Source organism: Argiope bruennichi, chromosome 3, assembly GCF_947563725.1.
Source record: "Argiope bruennichi chromosome 3, qqArgBrue1.1, whole genome shotgun sequence".
Taxonomy (NCBI): Eukaryota; Metazoa; Arthropoda; class Arachnida; order Araneae; family Araneidae; genus Argiope; species Argiope bruennichi.
In genome coordinates, this window is record NC_079153.1 from 132,431,217 (window position 1) to 132,453,175 (window position 21,959).

Genomic DNA, 21,959 nt, shown 5'->3' on the forward strand with positions numbered 1-21,959 from the left:
TGTGCGAATCTCATTTTAATTAATAATTACACCATAACCTAAGAACCGAAAAGAATTATGAGCAATTCTTCCGCTTTAATTTTTTTCCCATTATTAACTCTTTTATTTTAAAAGAAAACTCAACATTTATATAATTTAATAAAAATTGTCCATTAAAAAATCTAATACATTAATATTTATTAAGTTTTTGTAATTAAACAGGATTAATATTAACAGAATATTTAATAAATGAAATATTTTTTGTAAAATGCATGATAAAGTATTGAATTGCATTTTTTTGCTTCACTCAGTTTTTTTGTAAGATTAAAATGATATAAATGGCTCATGTGCTGATAATTTTTTCTTACCTTAATATCAAAATATCATATTTCACAAGTGTGCAGGCATTTTATATAATAGAACTAACTAAAAAATAAATATTTATCATGTGTATTATTAGCCTTCCAAAATAAATACAAAAGTACTCTATATCATTATTTATTATGGTTTTTATACAGTGATTTTTTTGCAGTATTTAAGATTCTCATATTCATTTTCAATTTATGTAGTTTATATTAAAATTTGAAACCCTTCATTTACTTATGTTACATCGCTTTTATATTCTAAGAACCAATATTGTTTTGATGTATGTGAACCATTTAACAAAACATTTTGATACGCATTAAGGTAGGAAAGCTTTAATAAAAATTATAAATTTGTAAGTTTGTTAATATACTTGATTTTAGTAATTTAAGTTGTGCAATCAATTTGTTTTGACAGATTTGTTAAAAAAATAAACTACACGCATATTTGTATTTGGATTAAAAAATGCAGATAAGAATGGCATTTACATAATCTATATTTTCATAGCTTTTCTTTGCAATCAGATCATAATTATTTCTTGCCTCTGCGAACATAGTAATTGAGATCATAATTTGGTTCATAATTTTCAGTTTTAAAAATTGGTTCAGAGTTTGCCAAAAAATATCAAAAGATAATACCACATCATGAAATTTAACTTAGAGATGTTTTATATTTTTTAATTGCAAAAATATTTTTTTAAAAGTAATAATTTTCCATAGAGTTTATCTAAAACTATACAAATGCATGAGTAATAGTTTTCAACAAAAGACACTTACAAAAACAGTGAACTTGAAGCAGAAATCAGAAAATAAACATTTCAGAAACGCATTTATGTAGTAACAGAATTTGAAAGATGACTGTTTTATTTCTGCTAATTCATATGAAATAAAAATTTTTATTTGAAAGAAAATACTGGAAATAGTATTGGAAAATTAACAAAAAAAACACTTTGATACTGTTTGAAATTACCGATATGACTAGAGTTTATACAAAAACCGACTTTTTAAAAAACCGGTTTTCAAATTCAATATTTCCAAAAAAAAAACAAAAAAAAAAAACCGGTTTTAGTCGGTTTCCAATTTTTGTCAAAAAAATAGAATAGGGGAAAATATTTTATTTAACTTATATACAATAATAAAAAACGAAATCAATATCAAAGTCAAAATATAAAAAGAAAATTAAGGATTACATTTACACTTTCTTAATTTCTCCTAAGAAAATAGGATTTTAAAAAACATGAAATATCTACTGAACGGTGGTTAAGTCTTGTTCTTATTTTGGAAACAATATTGCTGAAATCGAAAATACTCGTTCACTAGCTACTGAGCTTGGTTTTATAGTTTTTATAGTCGATTATTTCAATTAATTCTAAGATTCAAACGACTATTTAAATTCCAAATGCAAACATCGTTTTTGATTTAGACACGCCAGTCATGAACGTTTGGAAATATTTACTTAATTTGTAAGCAAAAAATAAATATATCATTATAATGTAAGTGAATCATGCGAGTAACATTCAATAGAACTCATCTCAAATCGGACTTTACATAAATAAGCTCAAATACTTATATCTCTAAATAACATACTCTTTTATGAATTATCAAAAAAAAAAAAAACGAGTTGTATTTTGAAATAAATAATAGATTATTTAGAATTGCTGTAAACTATGCTGAATGAGAAGAATCGGGATCAGATTTCATTAAGAATGCCAAATGCAGAAATTATTACCAAAAAATCTTTTCAAGTGACACTAAACGTATAAATAGAATAACGATTAGACGTATAATAGAAATATTTATTTTAGCCTTTTTTTTAATTGGCTTAATTACCAATTTTTGAAGCAAGAACAAAATTATTTCTTTATAAATTCGAATCAGAACTGCCAAGAAAGAAATTTTGATTTTTTCTTCCCTCTTCTTACCTATAATGTTAGCTTTGCGCTTGAAAACGCTGAATATTAACTCGTTTTTTATTATTAGATTCAGTTTGAAAATTTCTTGCAGCCAATAATAATTAATTATTTCAATTGCTACATAGTATTTGACACTGAATAATTAATCAAATAACTGTTTTTTATTTATATTATCTCATTAAACATTAGAAAAGACAAAATTTCATAAATCAGATACCATAAAAATGTTTTTAAAAGCTTTCAAATTCTTTTAATGTAATTTTTTAGCCTTGTTCAGGAAAGATTGAGTATATTAATTGTTATATTAAAAGATTAAAAACAAAACTGTAAATAAGAAATTCCCATATTTGTATAAAAATTTTGATATATTAGAAAAATATGAAATTAGTATGCATTTTATTGATCTTGTCATTATCGAACCCCTGATATTTTGATTTGTCAGTCAGGAATTTAAAAAAAAATATTTTAAATGCTTTTACACATTTTAACTATATTTTTGTTAATAACAATTGTATAAATTATTTAACAATTGTATAAATTAACCTTTCTAACAATTGTATAAATTATTTATTTTTTATAAATAATTGAATTAATCTGTTCAGATACTTAAGATTATTGATCAACTACCACGCCATTAGTTCAAAAAAATCTTTTTTAATTATTTAATCTTAAATTCAACTCCTACCTTCCTCCTTTTTGAGAGGAGGGATATGATGATTTCAGTTTAGAAAACCGGGATGGGGCGCTGTTTTGATATTTGCCCTGGGAACCATTTGCATTGGTATGCTTCTGTTCCTGAGACTGGTCTCCGTTAGAGAAATTCATGTACATAAAGAATAGAATATATATAAGACAATTAAAATAATTTAGCTTTAAAATCAAATAATTTGATGGAATGATGGATATGAAATAATATCTAAACGATTGAACTGAAATTAAACATTAAAAAAATATGAAGATAAACTTATCCCCGTGGAATAAGCTGATTGCCGAAAGCGATATTATTAAATAAGAGAAACAACGTTAACAATTTTTAGACTCTTTTAAAATGATGAATTTCAGTTAATTCTAAGTATAAAATTCCTTTTCTAAATATAAGATACATTTTAAGTTTTCTGTATATTTATGGCATTTTATGCTATATATATATATATATATATATATATATATATATATATATATATATATATATATATATATATATATATATATATATATATACCAAATCAGTAAAAATATACCAGTAATATCAGTAAAAACACCAAGTAAATATTAGCAAAAAGAATAAATATAGAATAAAAAAGGAAGAAATTAAGAATCTGGCCTTTCTGAAGGGGCAGCCTTAGGCAGGGATTCAAACAACGGATTTTTTATATGAGGGGTATAACTTTGTTCAACAATATTGACCTCTCGTGACCCGAAAATCTCCTGAAATTGTTAGAGATTTTATCTCTAAGCCCTCAGTTCAGAGGCCACGTCACTGACCATAATATGGTTTTTCGATATTTAATTGCAATATTTCTAATTATAAAATTTATTAAACCAGAGGGAACTGTTTATCTGAAACTTTCGAACACACACACACACACACACACACACACACACACACACACACACACACACACACACACACACACACACACACACACACACACACACACACACACACACACACACACACACACACACACACAATTATGATAATCTAATTTATATCTCAATTAATTTCCTCATTTTTATCGTAAATTACCTCATATTATTTTATTCTAAAATTTTTTCCTATTTCCTGATCCAAATCCCATTTCTTTTATTTTAATTATTTCTAAGATACGTTCTAAAAAACTGTTGAGTTCTTACACTTCGAGTGAAAGGATAAAAATCCTTAATGCTAAGCATTTTTTTAAAGATATCTAAATTTCCCTTTCCCAAATTGAGCGAAATCCTAATTCTCTTTCCCTAATCGAAAATAAATTTAAAATTCCCTTTCCTAAATCGATCCAAAGAAATTCCTAAAAGTATCTCATTAAAATCACCATGGGAAAATTTTTTAATACATTTTCACTCTTGTGCGAACAGACCTATTCTGCTTTTGTTCCTATGTACAAACAATGCCCTCAAATGAAAAAAAATAAATTGAAATTAATTTCAAATTTACCATCTTTTTGACCACGCATTTACGAAATTATGTTACATATATATACATGAGCAGAAATATTGTCTTTAGTTCTTTTCTCCTCGAAAATGCTTATAAATGGCATTTAATTGCTAGTATTTTGAAAACTGTCATACGCCTTAAAAAGTAATATAAAATTTTCGGATATCTTATTTCTTATTTTGAATTTGCACAAGTCATCCTCAAGGGTCAAACAGGCTTAAGTGACACAAAATGACAGCGTACGATCAAACCTTTTTTTTTAAAAAAAGTTTTTACTCCATACGATTTTTTTACCTTCTTCTGCATTTTAAATATACACTGCATCCAAAAAAAATTACTTGTATAGTTTGTATCCATTGAGGGTTATGTATACGTATCAATAGATTATATATACCGGTGGGAAAAGGGATGAGCCAGAATAGTTTTGCAGGGGACGCTGAATAATTTGGACCAGTCCTGATTAGTTGCAATGAAACCATGACCTTACACGTGCTATCCTAGTTGATGTTAAAAAGAATTACTATATTAATAAAGATTATTCTCAAGGCAGTTATATTTCTGCATAAAAAAACTGAGAAAGGAAATTCATTAGGATTAATCTTTTAAAATCCTTTTACCTCGCTACTTAGTATTAAAGACACCCAGTGAGACCCCAGCGTCCTCAAAACGTTTTCGCATACTCTATAACAAATGTGAGTTCGTGTTTTAGAGGCGTTTTTCCCAACCGATTGAAAACAAAGTTTGATATAGATTTATAATTGCAGTAAATAATAACAACAATAAACAAAATCAAATCTGACATATATAAGTCATTGTGTTTTCGAGTTATCACGTTTATATGCTTCTGAAAGTAAAGACCTATAGAGGTTCAACTGTTCATTGGATCTAATTCAAAGTTTAGTTATGTCTGAACTAAACTATGGATGTTTAATCATTGTACCAAATTTTATCCATCTAGTTGTCTTTGTTTTGTAGTTATTGTGTTAACTTATATTTGAATAGCCGGTCAGAAAGATTTCCTCAGATAGCTTTTGTTCAAAATTTGATAGAAATCTACAAATTTGGTATGAAGACCGTATACCAAAGTTCATCCGTCTAGCTCAAAGCGTTTCTCAATTATCTTTGTCAAAGACAGACCTTTTATAAAAAAATTTAAAACATTTTTTTTTTTAACTCAAGGAATCTTAAACGTGAAAATTAATGAAAATCTTGAATCCGAATATTTTGAGAATTACATTACTTTCCCTACATACTGCTACATACTACTACATTTGACTTTCTATACGAGAAAGTCAAAAAACGACACTTGAAATCAAAAATAAAAGATCCATCTATCTGATCATAACATAAAGTAATTTATGCACTCCATTTCTCTCTCTCTCTCTCTCTTTATATATATCAAAATGAGATTCGCTGCTTCATCAAAAGTCTATTATTTATCAAGGTTATGTTGTGTCTTGAATCTCTTTCGTTGTTTTGTTCTAAGCATCAAATGTTAAAAGTCGAACTTCGAACTATTCGATGGAATTCGTGTCAGATCTGCTCGTCTGTTTGAGAAGTTTCATTTTGTAGCAGATGGTTATAGAATGCTGCTGAAAAATGAACAGGAATTCGCTCAAGAATACAGGCAATGAAAATATGGAAATAGTGTAAATTAGGACTTGTGAAATGCGAATTTTATTGTTATGCATGTATGGCTCGAAGAATTTTGTTGCTGTGAAAAAGTAAGTTATTTAATAGGATGGCTTAAGGCTGATATTAATTTTGAAATTCATTTCAAAGAGGTAAGATTCTTAATTAATTGACCTTAAACTATCATTTAGTAACTAGTCCGAATTGAGAGAGGTTGTTTTCAGTCTACAGGTAACATATTTATTTATGTTTCCTTTCCTTTTGATTTTACTTAGTAAATAAATATCCATGTGAAAAACTATTAATTTTAATAATTAAAGAGATATTTTTCAACTTTTCATGACATTAAAAAAAATTCTTTTTTTAATTAGGTTTGATTTTTTCACTTCATTAAAATTATTTTTTTAAATATTACATTTGTGTAGAAATTACTTATTTAATCTAAGTGTCATTCGGAATGTTACAGTTTTAAATTCCAATGGTTTTAAATATAATTTCCAAAGATTTAACATGTTTGAAGATTTCATTTTGAATAGAGCCGAATATATTTTACATTAAATTCATTTAATGCTGTCTTAGATTGCAACAAACTGAGAGCAGTCTTTTTTTTAAGCAGGGGGAAGGGGGGAGGACCTTTGAATTTTCATCTGTAAAAAAAAAAAAAATTACTGAAATTCATATTCCGAAACAAAATATTGGTTGAAATGACAAATTATTAACATCAGACGACATGGCTTTAAGCAATTTAACTTTCACATTTTTAATGTTTTTGTATTGTGGTTAATTAAAATAAAAAAAAAAGCTCTGAATATTTAAAAATAATTAATTTATTAATAAATAGTTAATAAATAAAAATATTAAAAAGTAAATATTATACTTTCCTGTTTTTTTTTTTTTTTTTTTTTACATATATACTAGGGATACAAATCTTTAAAAAAATGAGTCTTTCAACAATAACGACTTTCAGTATGAGCTATTCCTTGGATTTTGTTGTACTATATTTAACATCAGAATCAACCAATGGTGAATTGTTTTTTTTTAATGAGTCCACTTTTAATTTACTTTTGCTCTTTTCTGTGATATAATTGGATGAATAAAGATCTAGACCATTTGTCCTACTATGAACAAAATTTCACAGTACAAAAACATAATATTGTTAATGGAAATCTTCTCATATAGTATGACACTCATCTTTAAAAATTTGAAATTTAAAAATATTTTGATAGGGAAGTCATTTAGAAACGATGCACAAAATATTTTTTTTCTTCCAAATTTTAGTAATTAATATTCCCGGGGATCTATCTGGTTCCTAGGGAATTATTTTACTAGTTTATAATATACTACTCACTAGTTTTTAATATACTAGTGTGCAAAAGCAAAAACAGCATTTGGCTCAGATGAACAACAAATAGTTGTATCTCAGTGAGGAATATGACCTCCCCTAACTGAAAAGATTGTTTTGCGCTTCCTGTTTATACTCAAACTACTGTAACAAAAATTGTAGCTCAGAAAAAAAAAAATTTCAAAATACATATTTAATTTTTGGTACTTGTGTATTAACCATATGCCAAGGAATAATAGCCAGATAACGCTCGATAAATTCAGCAAAAATGCTAGATTAACGCCAAAAATATATTCTTAACTATTGTCCGCCAGTGCTAAGCAATTAATACACAAGTACTTCTTTACAGCACTACGAAGTAAGCAACTTTCATGCAGGGCACTGTGAAAATAAAAAATCTGAGCATTCTTGGCATTTACGGGCTTCTCCAATTTTCACCATTTAGATGGGATAACGAAAGCACTTTTAGTATTTTAAAAAACTTCGAGGAGGCTATTCTATTCTACTAAATTAAATTTATTCTATTAAAAATTTTATTCTTTTCTTATTGACACCGATTATTCGGATACTTTATTAGACAGAAATCTTCTAATTGGTTTAATTTAAAAAGTTAACTTGGTAATTTTAATTATTTTTCTGATAATAAACTTAATTTAATTACTAGGTGGTGTATTCACCTTGTTTGAATAGTGGGTAGTAGTTTTTATCAAGGAATATAAAAAGTGTGAAATTATCAATTTTTGTTGATTACTGTTTCTTCTCAACTTTCTATAATTTGTAAAATTAAATGAAATTAAAATTAAATTTTATTGCTGATTAACGTAAGCTGAAGTGTACAGACGCGATCGTTGAATAAAATTTCGAAATAAATTAAGATTTCATATATTTACTTTTAATTTTAAAAAAGTTTCTGAGTAGCAATCGAAAACTTAGAAATAGGTTGAGAAACACTTGTATGAGGATGACAAATATGAAAAATTTTACTATATTATTTATTAAAATTTTTTGTCTGTTACGTACGTATAAAATTTGTGTACTTTCTAGCTTTCATATACTAAAAATTCATTTTTAAAATTTAGAAAATATTAAATTTGACAACTGAACTAATTTGATGTACTGCTATAATTCTATTACAGCTTCTTGTATGCTAAGCTAGTTTTTTTTTCTCTATAAATGTCTTTTTAAATTTATTATTATTTTTTAAATTTTTTAATTACATTTAGATTTATTATTTTTTTTAATATTATTTTATTATAAAAATTTAGATTACAATTAGAATGTGCTTTTGTGCCTGTAGATTTTCCTGAATATTATAAATGTTCTTAGACGCTCTCATGGATATCTTTACCGCATTATTTTCTCAAAGGGTACTCAAAAATGTACACAAAGGAAAGAGGTTGAACTTTTACTAATTGCGATTTTTATTCTTGCATGATTTTGTTCCATGGCATACTGGAAATTGAGATTTGTTTTTAAATATGAAATTATTAATTATTATTTTTACTAGAAAAAGGAGGATTTTAATAGAAAAAAAGTTTTAAACCTCTACAAAGGCAATGTTTACAGATTTAATAGCAGCAAGCACCACATTTAACTTAGCCCTACACGTACACACAAAATGAATTTGTTGCAATTTTTCTATAAACATGATTAAAAAGTCTACAATACAAATAAAAGCTAAAAAAGAAAAGAGATGTCAATTGCTACTTTAATATTTAAGAATAAACTTATAATTTGTTGATACTTTGCAAATAAATATTTTTAATTAGTTGAATTTAACAATTTTTAACGCATTTAAAAAAATTTTTCTCTAAATGAAAAAAAAAATGAAAAAATAAGTACATTGATTTTATATACATTTATGAAATGATTTGGATATGAAATATATTGGATGATTTAATTACCTAGCATCGTTTCGTTTTACCTAATTAATAAAGCGTCTTTTTAAAATGCTTGCATTAAAAAGGAAGAAGAAATATTTATACATCTAGTTCAATTTTTTGTTTCAAGCTGTTAATCATTTCTGATATAAAGACTATTATTGTAAGAGCAGAATTTCATTTTATTGGTAGATGTCAGTATGTATGATTTAGGCAGCTGTTTTTTAAATGCTGTTAAATTGAGGGACCAAATGTAAAATTCGGTAAAAATATACTTCCAAAAGTAACATGAAATAGATTAGTTGATAAAATTAACATTTTACAAATTATATTTAACATATGACGCATAATAGCAATATAAGATCCACTACGAGTAAACATGCCACAGAGATCAAACTTTGTGAGAGAAATAATAAGCTCTAGATATCTTTAACATTCGTTAGATGTCAACTATTCTGCTTCTTTATCTTTGTTTCTACTATTTTTTTTATTTTATATTCAAGTTTTTCTTCCCTTCCTCTCCCTCGGTAATAATAATAATAATAAAAAAAAAACTTTTACAAGAAGCCAAGTTTTGCTTTCTTAATTAAATTCTGTACAACCCTTGCGATAATTTAGTATGAAGTCTTAATATTTAAAAATATTTCAGAAAGTGTTCTTTTAAGTAGTATAAGTCAATGAATTGCAAAGTAAATTTGTGATACTATTGTATAGTATGCAGCTATTGCATCGTATGTTTATGGACTCCTATATCAACTCCTATTAATGATGAATGTATGTGTGTTGGCGGACAAACTCACATGGTTTTTCCTGTGTTACAGAACAAACCATGAGACCTAGCACGACCAAAGGTGGAAATGCGGAAGGTGGAAATACGTACATTGAAACGAACTTTAAAAAAAATTTCAATTAATTTAAAATTGAGCAAAATTTTAACGATTTTTTTCCCTTCATAACTTACAAAAATATGACAGCACAAAAATTATTTCTGCATTATCTTAAAATTCAAGAAAATTATATTTTCAGCGATATCAGTGCCGTTGTTATACACTTTTCAAAAATTTAAATAAGTTTCTAAAAAATTATTTTAGGTAGATTTTGCTAATTTGTATGCCGTTGTTGTAAAATTCAACGAATCTTAAATCGTTACCATTGCTTCTATAAATATTCCATCGGATTTTTCTTCAATTTTTGTCAAAGAGGATGACGATAGTCGTATTTTATCATATTAGAAGGGTTTATATTTAAAGCATACGTCTAATAAAACTTTGGAAATTTTATTCCACTTACAAATAAATATTAACTTCGGATTTGTCTGATCTTCAGGGAAACCATTATGATGAAATTACATAAAATATTAACTCAAAAATTTTAAGTTTTCTATATTATTCTGAAATTAGTGAACATTAATTTCATTTATTAATGTACATTAATTCATCATCATTAATTAATGAATATTAATTTCAAAATAATTGGTCAATTAGTTCAATTGCAATCAGATGGTGACTAAAATGGCTGTTTTAATAAATGTAATATAATAAAAATAAAAGCATAATTTTCCAATTAAAAAAATAAATAAATAAGTAATATATAAAATATTAAAATAAATAAAATATTCTTACTTTTTATTGCAATTGAATAATAATAAATTTTTAGAACCTAACATTAATTTGAATTTATATAAAGCATGTTACGAAAGAAATCAATTGCTTGATGAATGTATTTATTGATTTAAGAACAGTAGGATGTCAGAATTTGTTAATACTTTAAATAGTTGCTTGTAAAATTCTGAATTTCATAAAGAAACACCAATAGCATAACGATATCATCAGAGAGTGCTAGTAACTATCCGATCTATCAATCATATCTTTTACAGAATTTATAATAATATAGTAAAACGTAGGCGATCTACGAAAAGAATACATACTGTTTTTTAATCTCTTCTTGTATTAATTCCCTTTGTTCTAAATCAATTTTTATCTTCTTAAATTTCTTCTTTTATTTTTCAAAAGAAATGTAGAAATCTTATATGTCTCTTGTTTCTTAAAGCAGATTATATTGAATAGAGAAGCAAAATCGTAGTATTCATAAGCATAAATTGGAAAGCTTTTCAAAAAAAAAAAAAAATCGCCCCATTTATGTTATTATACAACCATTTTACTTTATTTTGTATCATTTTAACAATAACATTTCCCACTTAAAGATCGAAGTAAATTCTTATTGCTCTATTAAATGTAAACTCTGACAGGCGGAAAATAATATTGTCTAAAGCTAAAACAAAGAGAGTTTTTTAAAAAAACTTTTTAAAGATTTTTAAGTCAGTAAGACATTAGAAAGTTACTGAAAAATATTTACTAACAACTAATTATATTTATTTTACTGATATATAAAAATAAACAAACTGATTATATTTTATATAATTACATATGCTAATATTTTCCAGATCAATTCCAGTGTCCAAAATGGCTTTTGTGTATAAAAAAAAATTCCACTTTTTATATTAATTCCTTTCCATATAAAAATTTTTTGCTTTTAAATAAATCCTGAGTTGTTTATATTTTATGTTCTGAGAAGTTTTTATTTTAAAGAATATTTAATAATGATCGCATTATGTAATAAAAGTTAAAACTCATTTCGTCATCTTTTTAATTTAAATTTTCAAGTCAATGATATTTCCTCTTTTTAAAGGAGCTTTCAGAAAAATCATTGAAACGATAAATTCCAAAGAGTAATAAACCAGAAAGGTCAATTACTTTCCCCAAGACGATTTGAGCGCACCAGAAAGACGATAGAAAGGAAAATTAGCGATTCTACGGCATGGAGTGTCTTTCTCCCAAATGGGGAAAAAGTTCAATCATAAATATCTATAATAATGCTCAGTAAATTACCCTCGGCCACTCTCACCTTCATTAGTATTGTGCGAATCTCCAAGAGCCTGACAGTGAACTGAAAATCTTTCGGGCTTAGAGATAGCTTAAACTGGCCCAGGAGAACCTAGAATGATTGAGCCTAATACATCTACCGCGACTTTATCTTCGGCTGTGCACCACACAAAAATGTCCCCGGATGCTCTAATTCCACTCATTTTTTTCCATCCTCAACCACCTTAACTTAGTTTGGGCCGCTTGATAAACTCCCCTTAAGATGCGATAATAACACTTGCAGAAAAATTAAAAAAATATGTAACAATAATAACAATGAAAAAACATTAAAACGAGTCCCTCGAAACCTTTACCAACTCCACATATAAATCACCAGCCTATGTGTGATTACAGTTCTGCTGCAGCAACAATATCTTCTTTTTAAAAGTTTTTTTGAAGTGCAAAACGCATTAGTATCGCTTGGAATAAGCGAATACTTACCTCTGGAGTTATAAACGAGCTTATTATTTTATATTTGGAGCACCAAGCCGTCATAAACATTAGCTTATCGATTCTTTAATGAGGAGGCAGGCGCGGTCCGGCTTTTAAAGATGAGCGTCCATCATAGGCGGCATTGTCGCCCGGGTATCCCTTCGGAGCTTATTAGTTACGGGCGGTTGCTTCTTCATTTACATGCTCTCGAAAAGTTGGAGATCTATTTATTAGGTGGAGGAAATGCAGCTCGTTGGCATTGTTGTGGAACGGTGAGTTAACCGGGAAAAGGAGAGAGCAGTTGATGATTTAAAGGAGCCATGTTGTTCGCGCAGTTGAACAAAAAACCGTTATTGCCTTCTGGGTCCTCATTCGGCTGAACGAGGGACCTTCGCGGCAGCGAATCGCAGCTATTTTCTGATTTCCATCCCGTAAGAAAAATGTCACACTTCCAAATTCATTAAAACTATTTTCTTTGAAGATATTGCCTCAAAAATCGCTCTTTAAATTACGTCTATCATCATTTATCATCATTTCCCCCCAATCATTTCATCACTAATGTATTTTTACTTTCATGTACACTAGATCAATTGTAAATAAAAGCTTATAATGTGATCCGTCGGACTCTATCATTTATCAAAGTTCTATACATTCAATTCAGCCATCTCCTTACATGATTAGAATTGGCACTTTTTAAAAATCAGTTATCTTTATATATAATCATCCAGCGCCGTCTGTAACGCTGGGAGGAGTTTTTAAAATATTGTGATCCCTTTTTACTGTATCATTATCGGATGCACATATTCAACCTCTGTTTTGGAGTCAAACAAAGCAGCGATGTTTTTATTTTAAATGTTTAAAGTGACTGATTCATCGAAGTGTGAATAAACTAAGCCTCATTATATAATAGTATACTGATTCTTCATATTTTACTTTCAGTTACCGAATGGCAGTTATTATTAATATTTTTAAAATTTTGTATTCAGTATTGCATTATTTTTATTAGTGGATTACTATTTGCTTCAATCCAATGCATTGAATTGTTTTAATTTGAGTGTTTGCAAATATCATGGATAGAGAAAATCTCATCGAAAAAAAAAAAAAAACAGAACTACCAACATTATTATATATTTACATTGAAAATAATATTTAAAAAAAAATTTAACTACTCAGTCAATGTGCATGAGATTTTCTACTATAATTTTCGTCGGTTAATCTGTTATAATAAATAGGTTAAAAGGGTTCGGCCATATTTGGAGAAACCAGTCCTGAAAACAGCGCCCTCAAAATATCCACTTTTAAAAATCCTATGTGATCCCGAGTCTGAGGAAGACCTTCAACTAGATGGCTGGATGATTTGGAAAGAGACCTGAGTGTTTTGAGGGTAAAGAACTGGAAGAGAGTTGCGAGGGATAGAAAGCTGGAAAGTCCGCGTGTTTGAAGCAGCCAAGGTCTGCAATGGGCTGTTGTGCTCATGAAGAAGAATCTGTGCTAATAAGATTTCAGATACAATTAACAGAATGACAGCCCGTCTCGAATAACATACCTTTTTACATAATTAGAGCAGAAGCCACTTTCTTTTGATTTATTGAGATGATATCCTCTTTAAAAGTGTTTAATCTGAATAGAAATAACAGTGTTTCTAAGTAAGAAAAAAATGTTTTTTTTTGAATAAATATTTTAAAAATGATTTTTAGAAAAGCTTTATTTATTGTTTTTTTTACAGAATTCTCAGTTTTGTTATAAAGTAATGAATAATGTTTTTGACTAAATACATTTTTATATCATGATCTATTTGTTATTCGGGATCTAAGGGTTCATTCTTCCTTAATCAAAATTGTAATACGTATTTTTGCAAAACTTTTATTAATTAAAGCAAAAATAATAAACATTGTTGTTTTTATCATTTTTAAGCCCACAATCCCTTCATGTAACCAAGTATAATATCATGGAAGTTTAATTATCGATATAGAGCTAATTGGATAAAATTAATCTTTACTTTTAATTTTAGAAACTGATACCTTTGAATTTATCATTGTTTTGAATGCATGAAAGGTATTTATTATCAAATAAAAATTTAATCAATCTTTCGAATGATAATCTTTTTTGACGAATTATAACCATGTCGACGGGTTAATTGAATTTAAATTTGAATTATTTAAGATATTTCTATCCCTTTTTATTTTTGCTTCACTAAATTAATAGTCTTCTTTGATCGCAAATAAATTTATATGAAGAGTGCAGATAATTTTCAAATTTTAGGATTTGAGCTATCAATGTTATATGTACATCAAAAAGTTGTTTCCAATACTAATGTATTTGTAGTTTTGTTATTCTACTTCCAAGTCAATGTTTTATTATACAGAAAGTATTGTAATCATCAAAAAATTCAAAGCATTGCAATCGTCAAAATTTGAACTCCAGATTTTGACGGATCTCCACGTTTTAGACTTCCCTGGCTTCGAAAACACATTCTTGGAAAATATCTGTCCGTCTATTTGTGACAAAGATAACTCATAGACGCTTAGATATCTATCAGATTTTGAGAAAATCAATTCAGAGGAAGTTTGATTGTGAAGCTTTTCAAATATAAGTGAACACAGTAACTAGAAAAAACAAAGAGAGCTAGAGAGATGAAATTTGGTATAACGATTTAACCTCTATTGCAGAAACTCATCAAATTCTGTGTCAAATACAGCAAGGGGTTGAGCGTCTGTCGGTATGTACTTTCAGAAACATGTAAATGGGATTCCTAAAAGATTATTGACTTAAATAAATCGAATTTGGTATGTGATTTTATGACTACAAGTTTAGTTTTGTGTCAAATTTTTATTCCAATCGGTTGGGAAAAATGCGTCTAAAATACAATTTGATTTCCAGATACTATGAATCGCATGCCAGGGATTAATCGTCAAAAGATTCGGGAAAATCATCTATAGATTCAGTTTTTTTAAAACCAAATTTTACACCAAAGGTTAATATTCGTAATTGTTCTACACCAATGCCATGCAAGGCGTTCTCTAGGATAACACTTTTATTAGAGAATATGCGAGAAAGTTTTGTGAAGAATACTCCCGTTGATTTAAAATAATGCATGATTATGGATGATATATTTTTAAAGAAGTCGAATTCACTTCTTGAAGAATTCCCATTGCCCAAAGGCCAATGACAGGTGCAAAATGAAACTCGGTCTTCACTTTGTGACCCACCCCTGACAGAGAATATCTCGTTATTACAGAGGGAAAATTTTCTGGTAAACGACGGCCGTTCCACGATAACACTAAACCACAAAGACACTCCAAGTGCAGGAAGCGCCGTTTGATTATCAACCTGATGCTTTATGGTGATTTTTTTCCACCGGAGTCATATTTTTTACCTCTTTTTAGGTTTTGTAATGGGCGGCGTGCATCTGCATGCGAGCACATGATAAGGGAGAGTGGTCCTCAAAGTTCAGCTCCCTCGGTAGAGATGTGTCTGTTAGCAATGCGCCAATGAGACACGAGATAAGATGGTTATAAGTTACATTCGGTTAAAAGGACCCTTGGGATTGGTTGAAGTGGAAGAGAAGTAAAAAGTGATGGGAAAGAAGGAAAGTTAAGCCTTCTGAGAATTTTGATTTTGCTTTTTTTTTCATGACTATGATATTTATTATTTTTTTCCAGTTTTGGTATATTGTGATATTATTTAGATTATAGTGGAAGAAATAAATAATTAAAAAAAAGTTTAATGCAAAATAATAATAAAAATGTTGTGACTTAAAGACATTTGACAGCACACACACTTACAATTCATTCACTTTTAAATTGTTAGAAGAATTTAACATCACATTATCATTAACTAATAAAGATAAATATATTTCTATCAAATCTGTTTATTATTTATCAGCTCTTAAAATTGTTCTGTTTTAGTAGTTCTCAATCTTAATTTAACTAAATTTAGAGATAGTTATTGGATATTTCAAAATCTTGTTATAAAACACTGGTCAAGTGATAAATAAGCGATGGTAAGGGTTAATAAACATAGTTTATAAAATTAAACAACTTCTAACAAATCACACCAACTCACACAAATTTAAAACTAATTTAAAGCGTTCCTTATTATATTTCTGAAAATGATAAATGCTTAAATATTTATTACATGGAAGCATGTGTAGATAAGATGCATTTTTAAATATATGAATTTATCTTTTAAAAATGTATGAAATATTACACAAATGAGTGATAAGTGAATATATAAAATGAAGTGCTCTAAAGTAATAGAAATATTATGATGAGTTCAAAAAGTGAAACTTTTAGATAGGATTGTGCATCTCTCGGTTGTATTAAGCTCTAATCTATATATAATATTAATCCCTTATAGAAAATATCTAAAGAGATTTTGCTTTAGAGAAATGATGGGGAAAATTTAATTATATGAATATCAATTAAAATCAGTGAAATGTTCTAAAATAAAATAAATAAAAGTCAGGAATTCAAATGTAGAGAAACTTCCTAAAAAAAGACATTTTTTTACTTCATTTGATCTAAGATTGATAGTTTATTTTGATTAACGTTATTGCAAATGTCTAATGTTCCTTTCCTGCAACTTTTGTCTTGGAAAGACATTTATCGGTGCTTTTTAGTGGATGTTGATTCAATAATTCCTCAATCTTGGAAACTTTAAAATAAAATAAGATGAAGTAAATGGGAATAAAAATGAAGTTTCTAGAAAATGCGAGAATTGTATTCCAATTTCTATTATGAACCGAGATCTCGAGATTTTTCTATAGAATTCCATGTGACGCCTATTTTATGCACGGGAAATCTATATAAACTGTAGAGGCTGAAGACATGAATTCATATCTCACTTTGAATTGTGTTCACAGAGCGAGTCCACTATCTGATACATCCGAAGTGCTATTGATAGCTATGTTATGTTTTCTAATTAAATATTTGTTATCTATATGCTTTGTTAGTTCTGCTAGTGCCATTCTTTGTGAGCGTCTTTCTTGTATTATTATTACTTGCTTTTCGCGTCTTGGAATTTTCGTGGAAAAAAACGTCATTTATCAACCAGCTAGTTGAATTTCATTTATCGTACACACACCGAACAATTTTCGTTACAATATATTTCGGGTTAGCGAATAAAGTTAGAAAAGCGTTTCTGTGTGCTAACAGAAATGATGCTGAACTTAATTTATAAAAACTCTTATATAAATTAGTTCTCCCATTTTTAAGATTTTGAAAGTGGGATGTTGTATTGTCTCATATTGAGAATTCCGTTTACGAAAGGCGAAAGAATGGTTTATTAAAATACTGCGTAAACCCTTTGGATATTTATATTTGATTTTTTTAGCTAAGTAAAATCAGAATTCAAGACAGGTTAAAAAAGAAAAAAGACAAAGCGCAAAACAGTCGTTTTTTCTTTGAAATGGCTTAAGAATGCTAGAATATGCCCAATCTAAAATTACATATTAATCATTGTTGTGAAATAATTTAAAATATGTGCACTGCATACATGAAAAGACGAGCAAAATTGTGTCTATGTGGAAAAGTAATAAAATCGAATCTCAATCTCTCTCTATAAGCACTTGACAACGGTTGGATTTTGAGTTATAAAATTGGTCTTGAAATTTGTTTTCTGTTATAGGGAATGGAATTTCTCATTGAATTTGTTAGTAAATTCTCTCTAACAGAGGAGAAACTGGAGCTAATTTTAACAATTTTTGGAAAGGATATTTATATTTTAAATATAGAGATTCCGTAATTATAATTACTTTTTGATACTTTTACTTCTTATTTATCATTCATAATATGCATAAAAACAGTAAACAATTTTGTACACCAATTTTTTTCATATTAAAACTAAATATATTTTTCAAAAAAAAAAAAAAAACATTACGGTTGTCACAACGTGTCAAGAATATGGAGCAAGTTATAATAGACTTGGGGAAAATTTTAACACTAAACATAACAATATTTAAAATTATTTTCCCTTCCCCATTCTTTTCTTAATGAAAGTTCATAAGACATTTGACAATCATTATTATTTGGTATAGTGATGATAAATCTCAAGTAGTTTACGGTAGAATAAAGATAAAATTATTCCACTAATCAATATAAAAGTCAACCGACAATAGAATTGTAGTAAGCGCATATAAATTATATGATTCTTCCTACTGCACACATTTTGCAAACTAAGCACTGAACACATTTCTTTTTCTTCAGAACTGGTAGCCGGGATCTGTTTGTAATGTCTTGGCAGGTATATTCCTGGTTCAAAACCCGATTTCGTAGAACCGCCTTGTAAACGGGCTGTGAACGTTAAATTTATGAATGTTGAACACTTCCTCTCTACTGTAGAGTGATAAGAGGAAATGGAGTGCAAGTTCAGGCGTTATCCTCATCATATGACCTGATTTAAAACTACATCGTTTATCGCAAGATAATCTTACCAATGTCTTATAATAAGATGTTACTGTAATGTACTATAACATCATACATCGTCAGAGTTGCCGTACACATTTCCACAAGCTAGATCAAACCGTTCTTCGTTTTCATAAGCTATATATTCAAAATCCTCTTTTTCATTCTTTTTTCCCTCTGTTTTCTTATTTGGATTTTTTGCTTAATCCTTTCCCTTTCTCTTATTATTTCTTGTTTTCATTTCTTATTAATTATGCCTTTGCTTAATATTTTTTCATTGTTTCTTTATCAGGTGAATGAGTTAGGATTTTTTTTTCTTTTTACTTGGTGAACCTCTGTCTGTCAAGGCAGATCTCTATAGGGATGAGATCCTTGAAGCCTATGTGAGGTTGTTCAAGGGTGCTTTTGGTCCAGACTTCATGTTTATGGACGATAACACGCGTCCACACAGATCCCAGATTGTTGATGATTTTATTGAGGAAGAGGATGTTTGACGTATGGACTGGCCCTCGAGTTCTCCGGATTTTAATCCTATTTAACATGTTTAGGATGGTCTCGGAAGTGCCATTGTATAGCCTAAACCCCCTCCTAATACCCTCCATGAGTTAAAAGTCCCACTTTTGGAAGAATGGGCTTTGTTGCCCCAAGCATTTATTGACACCCTCATAAACAGTATGGAAGCTCGTTGTGAAACCTGTATAGAAGTGCACGGTGGTCGCACTCCATATTACGGTGGTCCATATTACTCCATATTACTGCTCCATATTACTCCATATTAAGGTCGCACGGTGGTCGCACTCCTTTCCCCGAGATAAATGCTTTAACTCTTATTCATAATGTAACACTTTTTGATATAACCTGTTTCTTGATTCCCAATTAAAATCTTTTTCATGTTGTTATGTGTCTATGTTCTTTCTTCCATTGTAGTGTACCTCTGTGCCAAATTTCGTGGCAACACGATGAATAGTTTTTCATTTTTAGCAGATTTTATGTTTGTGACCTTAATTTTGGACATGAGTGTGTATATATATATATTACATACAATCTATTAATATAGTCAATAAATATTAATGTGTTATGTTAATCATTCAGTATCGAAAACTAATTTCATGATACTGTAAAACTAATTGTTTACCTGAAGAAAAACATTTTAATTCAATATGATGATGGGGAGAATGCATTATAATGCAAAATTATATTTTTTATAGAATTAATTGAAAGGTAAATTATGTTTGAAGAATTTATTTATAATTTCAAATAGTTTTAAAATGTTTCGAAATTTGAAAGATAGAAATATAACTTGAGGTTTTCAATTAATAAATCTATAATTTTCTCAAAAATATCCAATGAAATATCCTTACACAACTACTAAAAATATTTAGTAGGTTGCAGTTAAAATCCCAGCCAACTGAGAATAAAAAAATATTTCTATAACAGGTCAGATAATTTGATTATAATTTGCAACATTTTTGTAAAATTGACACACTAACTTCCAAAGAAAGTGAACGATTTAATAAATGATGTTTAAGGGCATTATTTTAAGAGTTTTATTTGCTTTTAATGCGGCGTGATGATGTTAATATATGTTGTTAGAATATTATCTATTATATATAAGAAAAGGGGATTTTTATCGTTTAGATTGAGAACAAGTGGGGTGGGAGGAGTGCAAATTAATCAAAATCAAAAACATAATTTATAAAATTGATTGCACAGAATATGCAATTTTTTAAAAAAATTTTAGAGTAATTTTAATTGGCCAATAAAATATTCTTAAAAATTAATAATTCGATAACAAAACTTCCGTAAATGTTATTAAATATTCTGTTTTATCTTATAGGATATCCGACGGTAGTTTTTCTATGAAAGATATAAAAAAAAATCAAGATATGCTTAAAAAATTTAATAAATAGAAATTGGAAGAATGATATTACAATGAATGTTTGCCATGTTGTATAGAAACAGTTAGCATAGAAACCTTTGATAAATAACTATATTTTATATAATAAAACTAGCGGGAGTGATTCCCCCAAAATTTTCTCGCTTACTCTCTAATAAGGATGTTATCCCAGACAATGCCTTGTATAGCAATGGCGTACAATAGTTACGAAATATTAAACTTCGGGCGAGAATTTGGCAATTTCATTGAATCTATCGTGTCATTCTTGGAGGTTAATCATGGCGTGCGGTAAATGGCAGCTGAAAATCGAATTTGTGTTTTACACGCAATTTTTCCTACTGATTGAAATAAAAATTTGCCTCCAAATGACACTTGTAGTCATAAAATCCCATATCAAATTTAGTTTTTTTAAATTATTGGTTTTTTTTTGAGGTTTTGCGCTTGCATGTTTCTAAAAGCAGAGATTGGCTGAAGGCCAACCTTTTGTTGGATTTAGCTCAAAATGTAAACCGGTGCATAGAATTACTGTAGATGTTAATTCTATGCAAAGGATTTTATTTGTCTAGCTCTTTCGCTTTTATAGTTATATTCGAACAGCCGGATAGAAGAACTTCCCCTGATGAGATTTTAATCAAAATTTGATAGAAATCTTCAAATTTGGTATTAAGACCTATACCAAATTTCATTCGTCTGGCCCAAGGGTTTTGGAGTTACTTTTGTCACAGACGGATGGATCTTTTCCAAAAATGTGTTTTTTGAACTCAGAGTGATCTAAAACGTAGATTCACTAAAATATTGATTTCGATTTTTTTGACCATTACAATATTTTCTCCATCCTATTTATACGAGGAAGTAAAAATTCCTGGGCTTAATGGATAAATATATTAGACTGAAAAGCATTTAATATGCTTTACTTCTCTTCGAAGAATCTCCGTATCCTATTAAGTATTGAACAGTAAATTACCTAAACCGTATACTTCCTTTTCATACAATTAAAAAAAATAAACAAATAAATAACAATACAAAAAGGGAATCCACCAAT